This window comes from Coenobita brevimanus, chromosome 105 (assembly GCF_032717465.1).
Source record: "Coenobita brevimanus isolate Jiangsu-jjx chromosome 105, ASM3271746v2, whole genome shotgun sequence".
Taxonomy (NCBI): Eukaryota; Metazoa; Arthropoda; class Malacostraca; order Decapoda; family Coenobitidae; genus Coenobita; species Coenobita brevimanus.
In genome coordinates, this window is record NC_137058.1 from 937,601 (window position 1) to 950,583 (window position 12,983).

Here is a 12,983-nt window from a genome sequence, read left to right on the forward strand (position 1 = left end):
TAAACAGGATATGCAAAAAAAGCTGTCTATCTATAGCCAGACGCCTAATCCCTTAAGTGGAGGTCACAGACAAATTCGCCTCCACGTCACCGGGTCCTCTGTCATTACGCTGCCATCCCTCTAATCCACACACCCTTCTCGCATCTCTCCACTCCATCTCTCCATCTTATCCTTGGTCTCCCACTCCTACTCCACCTCGATGCCCCACACTCACATAAAGTCTTCTAGCCAGTCTTATTTTCCATCATCTCTCCACATGGCCACACCATTTCAGAGTATTTTTCCTAAGTCTTTCAGCCACATCCACGTTAACACAACAACCCTCCTTCATTTCCACTAAAGTAAGCAACCGAAAAACAAAAACTACAGGGTTAGAAAACCTATGGTGTACTTTCTAAATCAGGTTTCTCAACAAAAGCAGTTGATCATTATAATTCCTCTGGCAGGCCACATTTTTGTTAAGTAACGTGTACCAAAATCACAGCTCTAGATACATAAGGTTCAAGACCAGTTGGTTAATGCATTTTGTGTGGTGTGGGTTGTGGGAGGGTGTTGTTATGTGGTGTGGGTTGTGGGAGGGTGATGTTGTGTGGTGTGGGTTGTGGGAGGGTGATGTTGTGTGGTGTGGGTTGTGGGAGGGTGATGTTGTGTGGTGTGGGTTGTGTGAGGGTGATGTGTGGGTTGTGGGAGGGTGATGTTGTGTGGGTTGTGGGAGGGTGATGTTATGTTGTGTGGTGTGGGTTGTGGGAGGGTGGTGTTGTGTTGTGTAGGCTGTGAGAGGGTGATGTTGTGTGGTGTGGGTTGTGGGAGGGTGATGTTGTGTGGTGTGGGTTGTGGGAGGGTGAAGTGTGGAGCAGGCTGTGGGAGGGTGATGTTGTGTGGTGTAGACTGTGGGTGGGTGATGTTGTGTGGTGTAGGCTGTGGGAGGGTGATGTTGTGTGGTGTAGGCTGTGGGAGGGTGATAGTATGGGTTGTGGGAGGCCGATGCTGTGTTGTTTGGTTTTATGCACTATAAGTCTACAGAAGTGCAGTCTGAAATTCGTAAATGAGATACAGATGGACGTAGTTGCTCCAAAGATATTCTTGCACCTAAAATAAATAAGCAACTAATAAATAATGAAAGTCTTAATCTCAGTTCAAATCGCCTTTCCCCTCGCCTGCGCCTCAGCCTATGTGCAAGGACATAGGCGAACTGAACAGGCCAGCTTTGCCTTAACATCCCAAATTATTATCGGTTTGTTTTCTTTCTACCTATCAATCTATCTATCCATCTATCCACCTATAGCCAGACACCTTACTCTCACAAGGGGCAGCCACAAACAAATCGCCTCCATGTCGTCCTGTCCCCTGCTATTACGCTGCCCTCCCCCAAATCACACACCTCTCTCTCATATGCCTCTCCACTCCATTCCTCCATCTCATTTTCTGTCTCCCCCTCCCTCTCACCCCTCCACCTCACTCACATACACTCTCCTCGTTAGTCTCTCAATCTCCATTCTCTCATGGCCAAACCACCTCAGTGTATTTCTCCTGATGCTTTCTGTCAAATCCACATTCACACCGCAACGCTCCTTCACTTCCTCATTTATCAGTCTGTCTCTCCATGTAACTCCACATGGTCCTCTCAGATGATTCATTTCCACTGCTCTCACTTTTGACTTGTGTCCTTTCAACAAGGCTGAAGCTTCGCCACTATACGTTAGAGTTGGTATCACAATACTATCATGCAACGACCTTTTTTTACTTCCATGCTCACTTACCTATTTCTTATCATTGTGTAAAGTACAGGTTTCTCTATTCTATTCTGCATCCTGAATCTTTGAAAGTGCTGTGATATCAATTACCCACTGCATGTAGCCACGTATTAACCTGATCTCTAAAATATTTACCTGAGGGGAGCTACAGCGCCTTCATCGCTCCCCTGCTGCTTCCCCTCACCACACACTTTTAGTGGGCTACCACTGTTGAAGATGGTGACCCTCCAATATACACTGGTCTATTTCCAGCACTTGGTATAAATATATAAGCGTCATTGCAAAATCTGTCCACTTGCTTTCAGAACAACAGCCACAGGGTCTACAACTATGCTCTCCGTAGGAATCTTCTAACTCCTCAGTAGGAGAGTAACCTCTTTCACAACACAGCAAGAACGACCAACCAACAACTCCTGCTTGACTGACCCCCAGCATCAAAGACTGACCGTGGGATCTGGATGAAAATCAGCATTTGATGGTAACTTCCATCAGTAGTGAAGACTTGAGGACCACGCATACTACCTTCATGCACCCAGGAAAAAAAAAAAAAAAACGCACGAGAGAAAAGTAAGAGGAATAACCTTACGTTTAGCTGCACAGGACAACCAAGTTCTTGTCGTCTAAGTCTGCCCCTTGTACACGATCAACAGTACAAGTGCTAGCCAGTGCAACGAGGTCTCCCCAACGTGTACTGCCGAACCACCAGCAAATAACCGGAAAGTTTAGGACTGTATAATCTATTAGGCTACCAAGTATTAGGGTGGAGTGAAAAAACTTTTTTTTCGATTTTCAAAAGGCCTGGGTGGGGAAAAGTTTTGGGTTCATAATACAAATACTGTGTTAAAATTATTTTCCTCTAAGATAATATTTGGACTATGCACACTGAGCTTTAAGTTCTTCCCTATGACGCTAATTATGACGCGTTTCTTCCAAATGCACCAGGTATCTGTTGTCAACAAGTATTGTGTAAAATAAAATATTTTAACAACTAAATGTGTAATAGAAATAACAGAATGAGAAAAGATATTTGTTATCTTCTGTCTCTTCATACCAAAATGCTTTCTAAGACATACAGTATATGCAGCTCTTCGCTAATTTGAATAAGACAGGGTGGAAGTTAAGTTAGCAGGGGAGTGAAAGATAAAAATGGTAGATTACTAGTGGAGAAGGGAGAAAAAGTGAGCAGATGGAGAGAACACTTTAAGGAATTCTTGAACATAGAGGATGGAAGTAATGCGAGTATAAGTGGCTGGGAGAAGGGGGGAGGTGAGAAGACAGGAAGAAATCAGTAGAATAGAAATTGAGGAAGCAATGAAGAAAGTTAAATTGGGGAAAGCCCCAGGAATTGATGGAGTGTGTGGTGAAATGCTGAAGCATGGGGGAGAGAGAGTAGTAGAATGGATGTGGAAGATGTGCAGATTGGCCTGGGAGGAAGGTAGAGTCCCGGAGGATTGGAAGTCAGGTATAATTATTCCCTTGTACAAAGGAAAAGGGGAAAAAGAAGTGTGTGGTAATCATAGGGGCATTTGTCTTCTTAGTATAATAGGAAAAGTGTATGGTAGGATACTTATTGACAGAGTTAGAAAAAGAACAGAGAATTAGTTGGAGAAGAACAGGGAGGCTTTAGGAAGGGAAGAGGTTGTGTAGATCAGATATTCATTCTTAGATCTTTTCTAGAGAAGGGAAAGAAGTTGTATGCGGCTTTCATGGATTTGGAGAAAGCATATGACATGGTGGATAGACAAGGACTGTGGAAAGTGTTAAGAATATATGGAGTAGATGGGAAGTTGTTGAATGCTGTGAAGAGTATGTACGATGGTGCGAAGGCTGCAGTGCGTGTGGATGGTGAACTATGTGAATTTTTCTCTTTGAAAGTTGGGTTGAAACAGGGATGTGTCATGTCTCCATGGTTGTTCAATCTGTACATGGATGGGGTAATAAAAGAGGTACAAGGTAGGGTAGTGGATGTTGGAGTGGCCCTGGTGAGAGAGGATAGTGTTTGGAAACTCCCTGTACTGTTGTTTGCAGATGATACTGTTTTGTTGAGTGAAGACGAAGGGGAGCTGCAAGGCTTGGTGGATGAGTTTGGGAGAGTGTGTAAGAAACGAAATCTAAAGGTGAATGTAGGGAAGAGTAAAGTGATGGTCTTTGAGAGAGGTGATGTCAGTGAATGTAAAGCGAGGTTGGATGGTGAGGAATTGGAAAATGTGAGTACGTTTAAGTACTTGGGTAGTGTGATGAGTAAGGATGGAGGTTTGGAGGGTGAAGTGCTTGAAAGGGTACAGCAGGGAAGAAAGGTTGCTGGTCTTTGAAAGCAGTGATAAGAAACAGGGAAGTGAGCATGGAAGTGAAAAAGTTACTACATGACAGTATTGTGATACCAACTCTAACGTATGGAAGTGAAGCTTGGACGTTGTTGGAAGGACACACGTCAAAAGTGAGAGCAGTGGAAATGAGTTATTTAACAGGAGCCTGTGGAGTCACATGGAGAGACAGGCTGACGAATGAGGATATAAAGGAGCGTTGAGGTGTGGATGTGGATGTGATAGGAAGCGTTATGAGGAACACACTGAGGTGGTTTGGCCATGTGGAGAGGATGGAGGGTGAAAGATTGACGAAGAGAGTGTATGTGAGTGAGGTGGAGGGGGGGGAAGAGGGAGGGGGAGGCCGAGGATGAGATGGAGGGATGAGGTGGAGAGGTATATGAGAGAGGGGGGTGTGAGTTGGGAGCAGGGCAGTGAAATGGCGGGGGACAGGGCGACTTGGAGGCGATTTGTTTGTAGCCACCCCAAACGGGATTGAGGCGTCTGGCAGTAGATAGACAGATAGATTTCTGTACTTTTCATATTATCCAAATCACCCAGAACTCACCACGAGGAGGTGGCTGCATTTCGAGTTCCACCCATGCCCACCCAACCACCCTACCTTGGGCACACTATCTTTGAACTTATTTACATTATATTGTATTCATGTTTAGTGTTGTACTTAGGAATAACCGACCGAGATTTCAACCGAGGTCTAATGAATCCGTCTCTCTCGTCACTGCAGGAGACAGCTTGACATGCCTCTGTAACAAGACGCACTGTTCTTTCCACTGCCTGAGTATGACAGGGGAAACTGGGAATAGGCAGTATATCGTCATTCTTAGGGAAGTGCCTGAGAGAGATTTCTGGAATACTCTTAGTGATTGGAGGCTCAAATCTATTTGCAGTCCAATCAATCATATCATGGTATTCTGTGGCATTAAAATTTATCATTGGAACTTTAAACTGTCTCACTTTAGTTCCTGATGGTGCCCTAGACTCTCTTGCCTTGAGAATTCTTCTGAATCCAAGTAATCTGACATCCTTACTCTCATCTGTAATCATTGAAAGAAGTAGGTTTTCAGCATGTGCAAAATATCCGTTGCGTTGGATGACTGGATCAATTATTTCCTTCAGTCTTGAGGGCAGATATCGAGATGATTGGATCATACTCCACAAGTGTTTTGGGCCCTTCTGTGCATGAAGACTTGAGCTTGATACTAAACCATATTGGTGCGTATACTCTCATAATGTATTCAGTTAAAACCATCAGATTATTTGAAGGTTCATTTGTAGCAACATAGAGCCTAAGAATCCGATTTGCTGCTGTTATACCCACCGAGAATGAATGAGAGTTCCAGGCTGACGTAATGCTAGATTCTGGGAACAAACACCACTCTTGACTGCTTCACACACATCATACAAGTATCGTTGGTCAGTACTTAACACCTCTGTATCAGTATCTGGTAGGTCTACATTAATTATGTTTAAATAATTATAAAATTAGCTTACATTACATTGAAGAGACAGTAGATAACAAATGCCTTTTTTCATTCTGTTATTTCTGTTACACATTTAGTTAAAATATCTTATTTTACACAATAGTTGTTGACAACAGATACCTGGCGCATTTGGAAGAAACGCGTCATAATTAGCGTCATAGGGAACAACTTAAAGCTCAGTGTGCATAGTCCAAATATTATCTTAGAGGAAAATAATTTTAACACAGTATTTGTATTAGGAACCCAAAACTTTTCCCCACCCAGGCCTTTTGAAAATCGAAAAAAAAAGTTTTTTCACACCACCCTACAGTATATCCACCGGGAAATAACTGGTCTGTCTAGGACTGCAGCAGAGGAGCTAGTTTGTCAGTCAGGAAGTAACTGGTTTGTCGAGGACTGCAGCAGGCAACTAGCAGGCTGCTATACTCCTGTGCATGGGAAGAAGCCACAAGATCAGGAAAGTGCCCTGCAATGGAACGATTCATATTGTCAAAGAGGAATCTTATCAAGATGAACACCGTGAGCAGGGACGCAGACATCCCCTTTACTATCCTTAGCTTACTGCCCTTAAAACAAATAACTAAAAGTCAAACGGCCACCCCTTACGGGATTATGGCGTCTGGCCATAGATAGATAGATAGATAGTCTTATTCAGATTTTAGTAGCCCAGGTTATACAGGAGCTGCTTAGCATAGGTCAACTGGCCTACTGCATGTTTCCTCTATTATGCAGGCCCATAACCTGAGGAGGGGAGGGATCGAGAGGCTCAGACGATTCCCCCACCTGCCTCAAGTTTCACTTTCTCAGGGTCTTTTTTTTTTTTTTTTTTTTTTTTTTTTCAATATTGGTAGAAAAAGGGCCACTCTCCGTTGTTCAAAAATTTTGTGCTGCGTCTCAGTGTCGTTAATGCATAAACCCAGACCTCCAAAGCAATATGCAGCAGACCTTTGACTAGCCGGCTGCTACATGCAAGGCCAGATCCAGCAGAAAACGATCGCCCAATCCCCCTTCGAAAAGTCTAACTATAGGCCTGCTATGTTCTTATATTCTTAATGACTTTTATGCAGGTGCACTCGTATTCGTTGAGTACTACAAGGTACACATTTGTTTCACCCCACAAAATAATAATAATAATAATAAATAAATAAAATAAAAACTACGCCCCCCATGCATGCGGGGGGCGCGGTAGCATAGTGGTAGCGCGCTGGACTCGTAATCGGGGGATTGCGAGGTCGAGCCTCGGCAGCCGGGAGTGGTAGCTCGCTCCTGTAACCCTAGCGGGGCTATATAGTCCAATACAGGGCTTAGCTCGGGGGAACTCCATTTCTCCCATTTCTCCCCCCCATGCATGCAGCGCCATCACCGACATACACACTGCATACATATGTCAAACTTATACAGTGAATACATTATACCCAACATTGCATAATAGTCAGGTATGGAATTCAGATAGTCAGCTGATTTCTTGTTTTTACGACAATCTCCTGGAAAGCACAACTGTATCCCAAATTTATTGTTTTAGATTCTTGTGATGACGTGCTTGAGGAGCATTCTTGTATCTAAAACGTTGAATTTCGCGCGTTCAGTAAACAATGGAGATTGCTGCGTATGCAATGTACCCAGCAATGAAAAATCATTATCTTATTTTTGGTGTTTTAAACCTAAATTATATTCCACTTTAAGTGGATTGATTTGTGATAGCACCACTAGAAATATAGTGGCGGAAGAACCAAAAGATCTCCGTCAAGGTTTCGCGGGAATTCTAGTGTCAACAAACATTGGAGATTTGAGGGTTGGAGTTTTGTTTATTTCACAGTAAATGTCATACTCATCTGTTACTCCTACTTTATGGAAGGTATAGTGGCCTGACATTGTATACCCTGTATTTCTACACATAGTGATTAGCATAAGGCAGGTAGGCCCTTAACAGACTCTTTTAAAAATTCGGGTAGGAAATTTGTAGTGGTAACGGCCTTCCCTTGTGTAATTTGGCTTCTAGAGAATTTTCCCTTGGTTGTGCAAGATTTTCATGCGGTTTTAGGAGAAAATTATGGAGAGCTCACATTCCTAAAATAGGTATGTATATTTGGTATTAATATAGTTTCGGCCAAAAACAGTTACGAGATTTTGATCCGTTTTTTCGCCATGGGATTTTTGTCGCAAATTATTTTTATTTACTGAAGATTAGGTTAGGTTAGGTTATCTTCAAGAGTAAAATGAAAATAATTTGTGATGAAAATGCCAAAGAAAAGTCTTAGAATTGTAAATAAAAACTCGTAATTTTGTTTTTGGCTGAAACTATAATCTTACCATACATTTTTTTCCTTTCTAGATTTGAAGTTATCACAGTAATATGCTGAAAAAGTTGAGGAAATGCATAATTTTGAGCACATTGATAACTGAGCCTCATCAGTTTTACCTGCAGGTCAAGCCTAATGTGACAACCAGATCATAAAAGCAATGTTCCTAAGTTAAGTGTTCACCGTGGTAACTGATGTTGTATGTTTAAACAGTTTTAATGTCTGGATTTAGTTGCACCTTGATAAAACTTAACTCTTGTCATAATCTTATCGTCTGTGAGTGGGAAGTCTGTTAATTTTGCCTGATTGTTTTTATATTCTTATTCTTATATACTTATCAAGGGACAGTTCTTTCATAATTTACAATATTTAATTTATACCTGAACCTTTATGCCACACTCATGCTGGGAAAAAACAGCAGGTTGATATTATTTAGCCTCTAACTCTAATTTAACCTATTGTATATTTCTTCTGTAAATGTACCCAAGAGAGCCATTTAAATTCCCTTAGAATATGTGGGTTTGTTTGAACCACCCTGTAGGCATCTGTTTTCTTTTCTCCCTCCAGACAAAATAAGATACGAGTAGGTAATACGGGGTTGCTATGCTTTAAGGCCAAAACACAGCGTTTCTAATGATTTTTAGTCAGATTAGTTGACATTTTATTCATTGCCAATAAAAACAGTGGCTGCCAAATCAACCCTTTGTAAAGATGCTAGTTTAGTATATTGGAAACTTAAAATTCTGAAGGATATTTAGAGAAAAAAATTTGCTTGTAATTATAGGTACAGTAAGACCTCACTATAACGGACTAATTGGGGCCCAAACCATTTCGAAAAATGCTAAATTACGATAAAAGCGACATCTGGACTTCCCCCTGCTAATCCGGACTTTTTCTGATATACAGTACCAGGTATCAGACATTAGTCCAGTCGCATGAACAGTTTTTAAACTGTTTTAACTACCATTGTGGTACTGTACTGTGTTATAACTTCACTACATTAATCAGATTATATAATATATACAGTATATAATAATACTGCACTGTACACTGATAAACATGTCTTTTATTTACCTTATTGTGGTGAACATAGCTGAAGTGGTCAGGCAGTCCGGACTGCTTCTGGCATCGGACTTTTTCTTGAATATAGGAATTTAGTCTGTTAGCTCCTCAAGTCCGATAAAAGCAAATTCCGGTCTACTGAAGTCTGTTATATTGAGGTTTTACTGTAGTATAATATAGGACTATTGTTTTTTCCCTGGCATGGTTTTGACAAATGCATTGCGAAAAAATTGAGGCATCTGAAATACACTTTAGTGGAAAAGGGGTTTTAACTGTATTTTGACAGGTGTTAGTGGTAGGTGGGGGTGCTCACCATTCACTTACTCGATGTAGTGCTGTTCTCGGGTGTCTGCCCTTTCCTCTCCTCCAGCCTTCTTTCCTTCCATCCTCTTCTGTCATTCTTTCCTTCAGTCTTTCCTCATCCTTCTACCTATGGGTTACTTTACACTCCCTCTTCTGTCTTTCTTTCCTTCAGTCTTTCCTCTTCCTTCTGCCTGTGGGTGACTACACTGAGTGAAAAGCCAAATGGTTTCCTGTACTCCAGGAAACCATTTACAATGCTGGGTGGTAACCATGTAACCAAATTATGGCGCCTGGTGGTTTAGTGGGTAATTGTTGTACTCCAATTGGATTAAACTGGTGAAGGTTCATATCCAAGGGGTGGTTGGAGTTTATTGTTCATGTAATGCCACTCAGGGATGAGTGAGGCTGGTCACTCTCATCTTAATTGTCAGGACCACCCGCTTAGCCCCGGGCTTGGACGCTCCTCATGGGGCAATGTAGGATTGGATGATGGATGGATGGATGGTAAATTATCTTCAGACTCAACTGGAAAGGTGGTTAAATCTTTTACTATACATGCATAATTTTAAATTACATATTCTGGAACAGTGGTTAGTGGAAGATAATGAAGTTGCCTCTTTATTTGTGAGTGTTTCCATGTTTTCAATAGCATGTCACATTGCTTTACTTGTCTTTGGTGTATATTAAGCTACCAGTATAGAAAATTACTTAGAATATTAAGTACACATCAGTTAAGCTTGTAGGAGACAAATGTGGAAACTGGTATATTTGTAAATCAGCCTAAAATACAGTATTCAAATTAAATATCTTTATGGTAGCTCTTGTTTGCATCAGTTGATTATAGTGAGGTAGGAATAAATGTTTTCCATTGTGAATCTTTTTATTATTATTATTATTATTATTAAAGTATCTTTTTTTTTTTAAGTATTTAGGGTTGGTCAGCATTTAGAAAGCCCACCAGCCCACTAACCCCCCCCCCCTTTTTTTTTTTTTCTGCAGCCTGGGTTAATACAAGAAACAACTGCCACTACTCAGGGGAGGTCCACTGTCAAGCCTAGTCTTTTAGCCATGCAGCATAGCATTTCTTTCATGTTTTGCAGATAACGCCTTTAGCATGAAAGGAGGGCCCCATCATAGTCATGGTAACCAATACAGTGGTTTCCTATACTTCATCCATACACTTCTCTAGCAAAGATGTGGAGACCACTCCTCCTCCTCCTCCTCCTCCTCCCTGCCCCCCAAGTAGTCAGACTCTCAAAAAACAAAATGTAAAATTTGTCCATAAGTATGGCCTGAAATTTACTGTTTACCATAATTGTTGTTGTTTCCCTTTTGTAACCTCTTCAAGATGATGTATATCCTTGATGCTTCAGTACCACATTATTTTGTTCAGTTAACACTGTAACAGACCAACCTTGTGTAACTATTCTACCCCTTTCCCGGGCCAGGGTTGAGTTTCCAGTGAAGTACTTGTGCATGTCTGGCAAGTTCATCAAATTGTTGTGTTACGTATTTGAGCCATGAAAATTCGCTTAAAAAAATGATGCATCATTGGCCTGGAATCAGTTGGCCAATAAATGATGTGTCGGCCTGCCATTGGTCCAGAATAGTGTTAAGGAGACCTCCCTTGTAGAGAAGAGGTATTAGAGAGTCTCCAATCCCTCCAGTTGGAAAAGTCTTGTAATTTGAACAGAGGCATCAGGGAATGACAAGAATAAACTAAATCAACAGTGTTGAGAGAGCAGTGATTGTACACTGGAAGTTTGACTTCAGTCAATGACCTTGACCTTAGATTGAACTACTCCCAATTCAGATCACTTCTTTAATGAACTTTTGTGTAAACCACAATGGGATTGCTCCAAGTGGGTAGAAATAAACCTGCAGCTGCAGAGTACTGTATTTTTTATTTGTTCTGCAGAGGATGGTCGTATAATTGCTGTCCACCATGCCGTCTGCTGCATCATCACAGGTAAGACATTGATACTCTGTAACTAGACACTGCACTTTAGGAGGGGTGGCCATGAACAAGTTGTCTCCATCTCTCCCAGCTCTCCACCTTTGGGCTGCCCTCCATCTTACACTGTCATCATTCATAAAGCTCTCCACCCATTCCATCCTCCTCACTCTTTGTCTCTCTCTTGCTTCCTGTGATGGCAACTAGGGCTGGTGGTGGTACTGTCAAAGCAGAGAGAGAGTGTGACTGTGTGTGGTTTGCCACAAGGGCAAGGGAAGTAATTCCATCTTGTGCAGTGTTTGTGATAAGTGGGTGCATAAGAGATGTGTTAGAGGTAGACTATGAGATTCTGATTTTGTGTGTGCAGTGTGTCAGGGAGAACATGTGGAGATTGTCAGGTGTGAAAGGATTGATCTTGCCAGAGAGTCTCATGAGTGTGTGGAAGAGTTCTGTTACCAGGGAGACATGTTATGTGCTGGAGGAGGGACTGGAGCTAGCTATGTGGGTAGAGTGAAGAGTGGTTAGAGGAAGTTCAGGGAGTTATTGCCTCTCCTGACAATGCATAGCTGCCATTAGGTAACCAAGGCTGATGCATGCAGGCTGTTGGAGCCTTTATAAATGATTCAGTTTTATGTTCTTGGAGGCCATAACTTTAATAAATAGATTGAAATGTGAGTTAAATAGGAGATAACAATGCAAATCCCAGAAATCCGTACCTGGGTTTAGGGTGGAGTCATGTTCTGTCAGCATTAGTTCAGCTAGAAATAGTCTCATCTATTAATGTTGATAATAAGTGGCATTTGTTCTCCTGTGTACCTTATTAGGGTATGCTGAGTTACCCTGTAAAATATGGGGTTATGGTGCTCTTCTGTGTGTACCCTACAGTAGTATAACTGTATTGGGCCTACACTGAGGAGGCATAATGTTGTGAGCATGTGCCAAAATTCAGGAAGGTGTTATCAGTGCATATGATTCTGGATGATAAACAGTGATGTTTGCTGTCCTAAGGGACTACCGTACAGTGTTTGTACAAGTAGTGTAGCTACTTACGCTGTGGTGCTGTGCATACCCTTGGGTACTGTACCAGGCCTAGGATGGTGTGATTATAACCTAAACTTATGAGAAAAGAGTAATAGGTATCAATGAAATGGGAATGAAATTACAAAATATGTGTTAAGACCCACAGATTGATAAATTATAAATAGGTGCTAGCTGGGAATAAATGTCAGTCAGAGCTCCCACCAGATGGCTAGAATGGAACCTCTGGGATGTCAGCACATTACATAAATATTCTATACTATAAAGTAGGTGGGGGCACTCACCATCCACTCACTTGATGTAGTGCTGTGTTGGGTGTCTGCCCTTTCCTCCCTTCCGTCCTTCCTCCTCTGTCTTTCCTTCATTCTTTCCTCTTCCTTCTGCCTATGGGTGACTTTACACTCTCTTCTGTCTCTCTTTCCTTCACTCTTTCCTCTTTCTTCTGCCTATGGGTGACTCTATACTGAGTGACAAGCCAAATGGATTCCTGTACACCAGGAAACCATTAACTATGCTGGGTGGTAACCATATAACCAAATAATGGCACCTGGTGGTATAGTGGGTAATTAGGGCACTCTGATCGTGTACATCCAAGGGTTGGTTGGGGTTTATTGCTCACATAATGCCACTCAGGAATGAGTGAGGCTGGTCACTCTGATCGTAAATGTTAAGACCAACTTGCCTAGCCCCAGGTTTCTACGCTTACGCTCCTCATGGGGCAGCATAGGATTGGATGATGGATGGATGGATGAATATATAAATGCAGG